The 11,983-nt window shown below is 40.2% G+C and overlaps 1 protein-coding gene across 6 annotated transcripts in view; it reads left to right on the top strand.

Moving 5' to 3' along the window:
- Nucleotides 1-5,430: 5,430 nt before the first annotated feature.
- Nucleotides 5,431-11,983, top strand: part of LOC140846898 (peptidyl-prolyl cis-trans isomerase FKBP5-like) — an 89,495-nt gene continuing 82,942 nt past the window's right edge. For 3 of the 6 annotated variants that reach the window (XM_073225097.1, XM_073225095.1, XM_073225091.1), the window contains exons 1-2: nucleotides 5,432-5,590; nucleotides 5,954-6,143. The gene's annotated coding sequence lies outside the window, so the exon portion shown is untranslated. Of the gene's footprint in view, nucleotides 5,591-5,953; nucleotides 6,209-11,983 lie in introns of those variants that run through there. The other 3 variants (XM_073225096.1, XM_073225092.1, XM_073225093.1) reach the window with 3 other exon arrangements.

Genomic DNA, 11,983 nt, shown 5'->3' with positions numbered 1-11,983 from the left:
GCCTTCCATGTGGAAGGTCATGCTGAAGTAGATCATTCAAGCTTGGTCAAATAGCCCCAACTGATGCCACACAGAGCCGGATCTAGTCTATCCTGTTGAATCCTATCCAAATTGCAGAATCACAAACAAATAAATACAATAGTTATTGTTTTAAGCCAGGAATAAGCAAACGACAGTTCATGGATGGCTGCCTTTTCTTTTTTTCTTTTAAACAGCTTTATTGAAATATAATGTATTCACATACTGTACATGTCACCCATTTAAAATAAGCAACTTAATGGTTTTTAGTATATTCACAGATATGTGCATTTATCACCATATTCAACTTTAGAACATCTTTATCACCTCAAAAAAGAAATCCTGTACCCTTTACCTATTATATTCCTATCCTTCTTCTATACTCCCAGTCCTAAGTAATCACTAATCTATTTCCTATCTTCTGTCTTCCTTGTTCTGGGCATTTCCTAGGAGTGGAATCATATAATATACAGTCTTTTATGACTGAATTCTTTTACTTAGCATAATGTTTTTAACGTTCAGCCATGTTGTAGCATCTATCAGTACTTCACTCTTTTTCGTGGCCAAATAATATTCCATTTTGTGGATATATCACATTGTCTTTATCCATTTAGTTGATATCCATTCAGTTTATACAATCAGTTGATAGACATTAGGCTGGTTTTCACATTTTGCCTGCTATGAATAATGTTGATATATACACTGGTATACAGGTATCTGTCTGAGTCCCTGTTTTCAATTCTTTAGGGCATCTATCTATGAGTACAATCACTGGGTCATATGGTAAATATATGTTCAGTTTTAGGATGTGCCAAACTGTTTTCCACAGAGGTCATACTATTTTACATTCCCACCAGCAATTCATTAGGGTTCCAATTACACCAAAACTAAGTATTCTTGTTGCAAATCAGATGATCACAGATATATAGGTTTATTTTTGGATTGTCAATTCTATTTCATTGATCTATATGTTTATCCTTGTGCCAGAACCAAGTGTTACTGCTTTGTAGTAAGCTTGGAAAACAGGAAATCTGAGTCCTCCTATTTTGTTTTTTTTTTTAAAATATTGTTTGGGCTCTTTTGGGTGCTACACAATTCCATATAAATTTTAGACTAAGTTTGCCAATTCCTATAAAGAAGTCAGCTGGGACTCTGATGGGATTGCATTCAATTTGTAGATCAATTTGGAGAGTATTGCCATCTTAGTAATGTTGTCTTTTGATGCATGAACATAGGATGTTTTTCCAATTGTTTAGGTCTTCTTTAATTTCTTTTAATAATGTTTTCTTGATTTCACAGTATAAATTTGGTACTTCTCTTGTTAAATTTATTCCTAAGCATCTAATTCTTAATGATGCTGTTATAAATTAAATTTTTTTCTAATTTCATTGTTGGATGGTTCATTGAAAGTGGATAGAAATACAATTGATTTTTGTTATTGATCTTGTATCCTGCAACCTTGATTCCTTAGGGTTTTCTACACACAAGATTATGTCATCTGCGAACAGAGATAGTCCTACTTTCCCTATCCAAACTGGAGGCCTTTTAATTTCTATTTCTTGCCTAATTGCTATGGCTCGAATCTCTGGTGCAATATTAAATAGAAGTGGCAAGAGGGGACATCCTTGTCTTGTTTTGTGGGGAAAGTAGCCAATCTTTCACCATTATATTATATTAAGTATAATATTACTTGTGGGATTTTGGTAGATACCTTTATCAGGTTGAGGATGGCTGCCTGTTTTTGTAAATAAAGTTTTATTGGAACACAGCCTGCCATTAATTTATGTATTGTCTGTGGCTGCTTTGTACTATAATTACAGAGTTGAGTTGTGGCAGGGACCATATAACCTACAAGCCTAAAATATTTACCATCTTGCCCTACGAAAAAGTCTGCTGACATCTGTTTTAAACTGCTAAATGTTGGGATAGTTTGATGTGGAACAATATATATATATATATTTAACTGAAACAATTCCCTATCTTCACCTGGGACCTCAAAGAACTGAAGCATCAAGTAAGGGGGAACCATAAATAAACAAGTCCTCTTACAGACTGTAGTCCAACTTCAAGTCGTCTGTGAGGCTCAGAGAATCAGAAGCTCTGAAACTGGGTTAAGGTGATCCTGGCTTGCTAGTGTCCTTGCCTGCAGAAACTAATGGAAATCCTTTCCAGAGGAAGATGATGTCATTGCTGCCTCAAATTATGTTTCAAATATAATGTCCAAAACATAACTAGGCACATGAGGAGATAAAACAACACAAGGATGAGCCATTAGTAAAAACTGACAATGGAACTGGACCCACAGGGCCATGAGATTGGAATTAACAGACACAGACCACAAAACAACTATACTTATTCTGTTTAAGGAGAGAAAAGCCAAGCTTGAATATTATAGCAAGGCACTAAGAGATGTAAGAAGGGTCATAACAGCTCTGAAAGAGAACCAAATAGCAATTCTAGAACAACAACAATAACAAAAAAACCCAAAGAACAACCAAATTTAAGTGCTCAATAGATGGTCTAGGAAGAAAATTTTTTAAAGAGCTGGAGAGAGTTAGTGAACTGAAAAACAGAAGAAACTTTCATAACAAAGCACAGAAAGACAAAAGATAGAAAATTCAGAAGAAAGGGATATAGTGAGAAGATCTAATATGTACTTCAATTGGGGGCCCAGAAGGAAAGAGGAAAAGATACAGAAACAGTATTTGAACATATAATGACTGAGAATTTTTCAAAATTAATAAAAAAACTATTCAAAAGGTGACAGGCAGTCATGGAATGACGTATATCTACTTCACCATGTGTTCTGACTCTGAAAGAGTATATCCTTCATATACAAATCCTTTGAAAGGGTTCTAAAACCAACACAGAGGAGGTAGCTCCATAGTGATGGAATGGGGCTTGGGTGGGCTGAGTTCAAGTACAAGCTCTGCATTTCTTAGCTGTGCCACCTGGGTAAGGTTGCCAAACTTCAGTTTTCTCAACTGATAAACATGACTAGTATCATAGGTCGACCCCACATTGGCATTGTGAGAATTAAGGGATACAAATGTGAATAAATCTAGTGAATGCCATGTGCTTTAAAATGACATGGTTTCAGGAGTAGCACAGGCATTCCCAGGGGACACAAATAGTGACAGGTCAGGACTGGCTACATAATCGGCAGGTCCCATTGCAAAATGAAACTGTGGGGCCCCTTGTTGAAAAAGTATTGTGTCCCAAGAGGTGACAACAGAGCTTTAAAGCACGCATGGATCACGTGCCCATAAAGCCAGCCTTGGTTGACAGCCCTGCAGAGACCTGCTCAGTGCCTTAGAAAAGTGCTGCTCATCCCACACCCAGGTGTTGCAGCCATAGGCCATGGTATCTGTGAATGCTGAAGGGCAGCAATATTTGGGGAAATTGCAAGCATACGCGTTTCCAAATGCCAAGGAGGGCAAGTGCAGTGACTGGAGTGGTTTTTTGAGAGAGTGGGTGGGGCTAGCCCGGCTGCCATCAGAACTGTGGAACTGACTGTTCCTCACAGACTCTGGCCTAGAAAAAAATCCTGCAGCTGTATCTACAGGGCCTGTTGTTTGCTGCGGTGTGTTACAACACAGTCTGGCAGCCTCCCGGGCCTTTCTGTCTTCCTCCTGGAAGCGCTTGGTCCCAGAGCATGTGACATGGCCACCCAGCCCTGAAGATTTGCCCACACAGCTCCTCACTGTTCCCTCAATTAGCAGGCTTTTCCAGGTCTGCATGCCTCTTGCTCATGGTCCCCCAGTCCCCAGGGTCCCTTCCTTCTTCAACATCCCTCTGTCCAGCAACATCATCTTTTAAGACTCATCTCCAGTGTCACCTCTCCAATGAAGCCTTCCCTGCCTCTTCCAGGAAAGGCCAATTCCTCCCTCCCTGGAGGCTTCCACTGTGCCCTATGTGGACATCTGTCACAGTCCCTGTAACATGAGGCATAATGACATGCAATGTGGATGGCACTGTCTCCTAAGGCTGAAGCCCTCAGAGGCTGGGACAAGGTCTTCTCACCTTTGTAAACTCTGCACATAGCACAGTGCTTAATACTTGCTGTTAATAAGCATAGTAGATGATTACTCAATTGGTGTTAGTATGCAGAGCTGCACCAGTGTCTTGCTGAATTAATGCATGAATAAGTTGTTCCAGGGACTCTCCCTAGCCATCTGGTAAAAAGGGAAACTTTTTTTTTATTAAGGTATCATTGATATACATTCTTCTGAAGGTTTCACAAGAAAAACAATGTGGTTACTACATTCACCGTTATTATCGAGTCCCCCACCATACTCCATTGCATCAGTGTAGTCAGATGCCACAGAGTAAAAAGGGAAACTTACAGGCACTGGGACAGGGCTCTTGCCCTGGAAGAGGTTTCACCATCTACTCTAGCTGTCTTTTCTACAGGCACCACCACCACCTCTTGACGGCAGGGATAAGCTGCAGAAGAGACTTCATAAATATCTACATAACAAACGTGATACAGTACAGAGTGCAGATTTGAAATTTTGAGTTGTGGCTTCTAATCTGGCTATGAGACTTTAGGTTTCCATAGGTAACTACTAAGTCCCATAGCTATGGGGCATTAGGTCTCTTACCTCAAAAATGAGGGCATTGAGCTAGCTATTCCAAGGCCCAGGTGCAGGCCCCTCCTGTGAATCTCTATGGAAGCTACTCAGAGGCGGCCATCTAGTTAGAAGGGCCTGGGCCCCTCTGGAAGTGAGTTTGCTCGGCAGGCCTATCCTTGGCCGGTGAGGGGTGGGGCAGAGAACACAAACATTTTAAAGGCCTTTGCTGTCTCCATTGCCGGGGAGCTCATGTTTGTAAGGTTTAAAGTCAAAGGAAAGCATAGTCTTCAGTCACTGAGTGTCCAGAGGGAAGTGCTATGTGCTAAATTGGTTCTCAAGGCGGGATTTCTCCCAGTCCCAGCTGGGCATCTTTGCCTTCCTGGGGTTGTTTCCTGGGGCTTACCTGCGTTGTAACCTAATCTGCTTACCTGACCCAAACAGCCTGGCCACCTTTTTCCATACTCCGGGCAGGGCAGGCTGGATGGACAGATAGAAGGTAGAACTTTCTGAGAGACGATTTAGATGTGGTCAACTAGCTTGTTTAGGCATTAATTTCTCTGGAGGTAAGTGATGGTGTGAGGGGGTGTTCGTCAGTTTCCTCCATCCCTTCCCTCGGGCCCCGACAAAGGGCAAGGACCAGACACGTGGGCTGGCGTGGAGAGGCGGAGATTACACTAAGGCGGAGGTGCAAACGGGCGGAGACGGAACTTTATTTGCATAGACCGCGCGCGGCCACCAATCCGGACAGGCGGAGCGAGAGCCCGCGCGCCTTTTGGGGGCGGACTGACAGCCCCAGGGCCCTATTGAAGGCGGGTCCTGCGGCCGGCGAGGGCGGGGCAGCGCCGGGCGCTGCCCGGGCTATTTGGGCCGGTTCGCGGGCGCTGCCAGTCTCGGGCGGCGGCGGCTGGTGCCCGGGCGGCCTGCTGGGCGGGCAGAGGAGTGAGCGGCGCGCGGTTGAGGCGGAGAGAGAACGAGCCGACCAGCCACCGCGGCGACAGGTATCGGCGCCATGGCCACAGAGATGGGGCGGGCGGCCGCGGCGTCCGGGAGCCGCATTCCCTCCTCGCGGGCGGGTCGCCGCCGCGCTGCCTCCCCGCCTCCTCACGCGGCTGCCCAGCCTGGCAGGGGCGCATGGGAGCCAGCCGGACCAGGCAAGCTTCGAGGAGAGCGCGATAGACCCCCAGCCCCACCGCCGGGCTCCTCCGCGCCCCTCCGGGGCGGGGCTGATGTTCCCTGCGGGAGACCCGGAGCCCGGCGGCTACGGGAGTCGCCCCCGCCGCCGCCGCGCTCCCCCTCGCGGAGGCGAGGCCGGTCGCGCCCGCTCGTCCTCACCGGCTTTTGTTTCCCGCCCGGGGTGACAGGTCCCGACTCCGGCCTCGGCTGGCAGCCCCCAACACGCCCGAGGCCCGGCGCGCTGGACCGGGGCCGCCCGGAGCAGGCGGCGGGACCCGCGGAGAGCGAGCCAGGCGGCGCGTGAGCAGCAGCCGCCGCCGCGGGCGAGAGAGAAACTTCGCCTTCCGGGGCCCGGGCGGCGGGAGAAGTCGAGCCGCGGTGAGCCGGGAGCCGGGATGCCGCGGGCGCGGTGGAGCGTCGCTCACCTGGTGGGCCTGTGGAGGGTGAGGATAGCGGAGGGCCTCGCCACTGCGCTCCTCGCTTTCGGTTTGCACTCCCGGGGCGGTGGGTGTAGGTGCGCGTTCACCACCTTCACCTGTCGCCATGGGACAAGTGACTGGGAACGACATCCTCGCTCTCAGGCGCTCTGGGAGGGTGTCAGCGCAGCGCAGTTCTGACAGGTGCCAGGTAAACGCCAGTGAAAACTTGCTTTAGGGCCCCTTCTTTACTCAGTACCCTCCTGGACGGCACAATGCCTTCCCCCTTACTGATGTCTAAAAAGGTGTGCTGGCGAAACATAGGACTCAAACCCAGTCAGTATTGAAGAAAAGCCATGGATGGGGTGGTGGTGGTGGGCTCAGCGGGTAGATTGTTTTCTTTTTGCTCGACGAGGCAGGAGGAACATTTTAGTCTCATTTAAAAAAATCAGTTCTGCAGTGGTGGCGAAAGCACAGTAAGCAAGTTGTAAATGGAGAATGCAGAACTCTAGACAGCCTTCAGTGTGGCGCAGGACAGCGTGTACAACGTTTGGCCGCCTTTCAGAAATTCTGCGTGAAGTAGTTTGAGCTCGTGGTGGTGGACTTACTTTTGAGGAGTGTGTTTTCCAGCGGAATAAGGCTTAGCGTTGAATGGGAGCTTTCTTTGCCTCTCAGAGGGTAGACCGTAGTGTTTGTTTTCATTGTCTTTCCATTTTGTTAGATTGTAGAGAAGGCAAAAGTTTAGGCATACTTCAGTTAAGTATTTTTAATAGTCTGGAATTCTGCCCCCCTCCCCCGCCGAAGGGTTTCTACTTTAGAGAATTATAGTAGCCTTTTCTTTTGGTATTTGAATCAAAATTCTAGGATAGACATGAAAAAAATTCTTCCTTTGGTGGGAAATTTTTGTCATACTTCTTTCTACTTAGCATTTTCTGTTTCTCTCCCGTCTGACCTCCACTTACCAATATGCAGTTATGGCCCTGACCAGTTCAGGGCATCTATAGGAAAAGTGTATTTAAAAATAATACATAATAATTTAAAATATATTTATTTTATATTTTAGATATAGTTTAGAAATATAATTATTCTAAAATGTGTTTTAAAAATATATCTTTTTAAATGAAGGTGATTGACATTTGTGGGAAACATTTGATTTAGTTTACTCAGTTTTTTTTCCTAATGTGACTTGTTATCCGTTTTTGGTTATGATTTATACTTGAGATAGAGGTTTAACGCCTTAAAGAACAAAGTTGTGATTTTGATTTACTTATGCCGTTAGTTTCACCGAATGTTAATTTTACTTATATATCTAGTTAACTAATAACGCCATTTAAAGCCGAACTCTACCCAGTTGGCTAGTTGTGACTATTTGGAGTCAAAAAGATCATCAAAGATGGTCTGATAAAATGTTTTATTCTTTAAAACAACAGGCTTATATGTTACTTGGTCTTTGTCTTTCCAACATTTTTAACAAAACAAGTATGTTTCTGAGTCTTTAATTTTTTTTGTTATGGGAATTTTTTTTTTTAGTTGTGGGAGTTTTGGGTGAATTACTTTTTAAAACTAACTATTTCAACTTGAAAAACTTAAAATATTGGATTAACTATTTTCTGTTTATTCTTGGGTTGGAAAAGAATATGTACTTTGGGTTATTTAGTTTCCTAAAGGTTTCTTAGCTTAGAACGAATCAATCTGCAGAAAACATACTCTGTGTAGTTGTAGAAGCTACTGCTATTAAAAGTTGAGTTGGCTTTTGATGCACAGTGAGGGTATATTGGCTGAACAGTGACTCGTCCTCATGTGGAGTGGGTTTTGTTCTATATAAATAGTTGTGAGGAATCTTATAACTGGGGCTCATTGTTTTGCTTAATTTATATAATTTCTCTTTAAAATAGAGATAGGAATATATTTTATTATGTGTAATTAAAGTTTTATAATTTTTATCCTATGATAAATATACCACATCATAAAATTATATTTCATAGTTTTATTTACAAAAAACATATCTTAGGAACTTTAAAAATGCCTTTTAATTGAAAGCTCACTTTCAGATTCAGTTTTTAGATATTTTATTTACTGATTTTTGCCCACTTTAACTTGTGGTAGACCATATTATAAAATTATGAGCCACATTTCAGCTTCAAAATTAATTAACAGCTAAATTCTCACATGCACTAAATAAATATTGGGAGAGAGTTTTTGTTATTTAACCTCAGGTGTGGCTCCTTTTCAGTTTGGGGTGAGCAAAGATTTCTGAATGAATAAAGCCACAAAAAATAGCTATGTTTGAACAGAAATCAAATGACACTGTTCCTTCCTAAACCAGGCAATGGTAAATTTCCAGAACCCTTTGTGGCATTCTGTCTCCATCTTGGCAATTTAAAGATGATGTTAAATGAGGAGCCACTCCTGAAAATGATCACCTGATTATCAAGCAGGCTGGGCTTTTCACACAGATCTCTGCAAAAATTTGATTTGTGTTTATGTTTCTTAATATCCTTATCTCTGGAAATTAAAGAACCTCCTCTAATGTCAGTTGGAAATTATACAGTAGAACTTGGAAGTCAAAATGTCTCTCTCTCACAGACTTAATGTTGTAGTAAATTACTTTTTTGAATGGAGAAAATATCCAAGTGGTGGAGTCCTTTTTAGAATATATTCAGAATGAGGATGGAATGGTCTTTACCCATGTTAAATATTAACCAATGAAATTATCTTTTTAAAGTGAGACAATAAAATAAAATTTTGTAATCTTAACACGTATCTTGGATTTTGTCCCTAGCATAAAGAATTATGATGTGGTGGACAGTAACATTAAATGTTTTGAAATTCTACTTTGGGAAGAGGATTTTCTATGAGAAGAAGGTATTTCATTGAAGCGGAACAGGGTAACTTACATGGAGAGAAAAACTTGTCTTTTGAATTATTCTTAGGTCATAATATAATACTTATTAAGAAAAATTGAGATAATCATCTTTCCCGTCTTAGATTTACTTTCACTGTGAACTTTGTAAGTTCTTTTAAAATATCTTTGTTGGTCCTAGGTGGCCTTCTCAGAATCTGCTCATCTGTCTATGTATTTATACACACACATACATATATATATATATTTGTATTTTATATATAACTATATATATACAGCATATAACTATAATATATATATATATATAATATATATATATGCTGTATGTATATGTGCACATATAAATCAATCTATCTACTCCCAGGCTTATTTATATGTGAAACCTATTATTTTTTTAAATGAAATCTTACTGTACCAACAGGAATAAAATATATATATGTCCAAGAAAAGACTGATACAAATTTCATAAGTAGCTTTTTTCACATTTGAAATGAACTACTGATTCATATAACAGCATAATTAATCTCAGACATTTTAGCCTAAGAGAAGCCAGCTACAAGTAAGTGCTCCATGATGTCATTTATAAAAAAATACAAGAACAGGCAAAACTTAGGTGTGGTGGTAGAAATCAGGACAGTGGTTTCTGGGTAAGGGCTGTGGTTGATTGGAAAGGGGCAAAAGGGAAATTTCTAGGGAAATGGAAATCTTTTATAGCTTGATTTGAGTGATGGTAATTCCAGCTTACACATTTTAGGTAATTTTTATTTTCACATAAGTTTTAACTTACATAAAACTTAGAAGACTAGTGCAAGGAAGATCTAGATTCACCAATTATTGGTGTATACACTTGTTCAAACTTACTGAACTGAATACTTATTATCTGTGCATTTTGTGGTATGCAATCTTTAATAGGGAAAAAGCTACAAAAATTTGTTGAAGGAAATGATCTTATCTGCAAAAAGTGAAATACCTCAATTCAAAATTAAACAGTGCTTTAATTTAACAATGTAGTAGAAAAAGAGGATCACTTACTGTCTTTTGTCTCTACGTACATGTATTTATGCTGCTTCTCTCTGAAGTTCCATGATATACTTCTGTTAGAAGAAATAGGATCCTGAAAGTGATTCAAGGTAGAACTGCCAGCAAGGAAGCCTTGCTTTATTTTGTTATCCTATGCATGTCACCTAGGAAATGAGATTGATAGCTAGCAACAGTTTTCTGGAAATTGAAGGTGGTGATTATTCCTGTTAGGAGCTGTACACCTACAGTGTGCTAGGTTTTGCACAGACATGTACAGTCTTTACTGTCTTACAACTTATCAAATGAAGAGGAGGCAAACAAATCTGATTCTTATTCTTGGGTGGTGCTGTTTATCATAGGGTACGATTGGTGCTTGTAAACCATTTAAACTATTTTTGGTTATCAGTAAGTGGTCAATCCAAGTAGTGAATTTGTTGCTCTCTCTGAGTTTTACTGCTGCCATAGTCTCAGTAGAGTGATTTGATTTAAATTATATCTATTTAAATCATAGCATAAACTGTGATGATTGTTAAGAACATTCAATTTTTCTCAAATATTCTATTTCATATAATTTTACATATGTATTCTCTACAGTTTATGATTAGGTATAATTTACAGATATTGGTCCATTAAAAACTTTTTTTGCATCTATTTTACTTATTTGCATCTATGTTTATTTATTTACTAGAGTGGAAGATATTTGAATAGGACTAACCAGCAAGTTGAGCAAATTAATCATTGATACTGGGAATAAATGTTTATTTTGCCTTTACTAATCAAAACCATATGTTTATTTTATATGGCTATACAGAATATATTTTTCTTCAACAAAAATTGTAAGTTCATTGAAGGGAAAAATGACAAATATTCAACATCAACCAACATGGATAAAAGGACTTTTTCCATTTAACATATGTTCCTCTGAAATGACAAATATGGTCTTTTCTCCCTTTCACGCACATTAAGACTTACTTGGTCTACTGAGAATGAACAAAACATATGAAAGATTTTTTATCTGTTAGAATTTTGTTTGGAGTTGTCAAGCCTTAAATTAACTGAAGATAGAATTTAAAAAATATCTGTAAGTAGCCTTTTTTAGGCTTTTTATTAGGGACATTTCATACTATTCAGATCTGGAGAGAATAGTATAGTAAACCTTCATGTTAAACCTCCAGGTTTATTATCAGCATTTTGTTAACATGCTTTTAAAACTGTTGAATTTCACAAGTATTGTAAAATAGTAGTAGTATTGGTGCACCAGATTTTTCTCTCATTTTTTCCAAATTTTGCTGTAAATAGAAAAACTTAAAAAGCAGTGTGTTTTAGGTCGTAGACTAATTTGACTTTGAACAAATTATGAAACTATATATATATATGTAAAACTATGAATATGATTCATAATGGTAATTATGAAACCATATATATATTTATCCTTAGCATCTTTCTGTCAATTCATAGCCTGGAAAAGAAAGATTGATTTTAACTTTTCATTTAGAGTAAATTAGGCCAGGTATTGTTTATCTATAGAAGCAATTCATCTGGAAAGTTAAATTATCTTCACAGTGTAGTATCTGAGAATTTCTATTGAGAAAAGTTTTTCTGTTGCCTTTTCTTTCTCTCAAAACTTAAATCACTGCTGTGCTTTTGGGGTCCCCAAATCTGTATCTCTGTCTAAGTTTGAGGTCTTTCAAACCTGAGGCCCAAAATTTCACCTATATCTTGAAACAAAATACGTTTAAATACCATTCTGAAGCAGCTACACACCCCACCACCCCCAGCCCCCAGGCAAAAAACATGTATCTTCTCCCCTTTCCTTTTTAGCTGTTAAATGACTCCATTCCTCCTGGTCATTTTTACTCTCCCTTTTCTTCTTAAGCTCAAGTGAGTCATTAAAATCATTTTGTTTCTAACTTTATAAT

The sequence above is a fragment of the Manis javanica genome, chromosome 16 (genome assembly GCF_040802235.1).
Source record: "Manis javanica isolate MJ-LG chromosome 16, MJ_LKY, whole genome shotgun sequence".
Classification (NCBI taxonomy): domain Eukaryota; kingdom Metazoa; phylum Chordata; class Mammalia; order Pholidota; family Manidae; genus Manis; species Manis javanica.
This window is presented reverse-complemented; position numbering and strand designations above follow the sequence as displayed.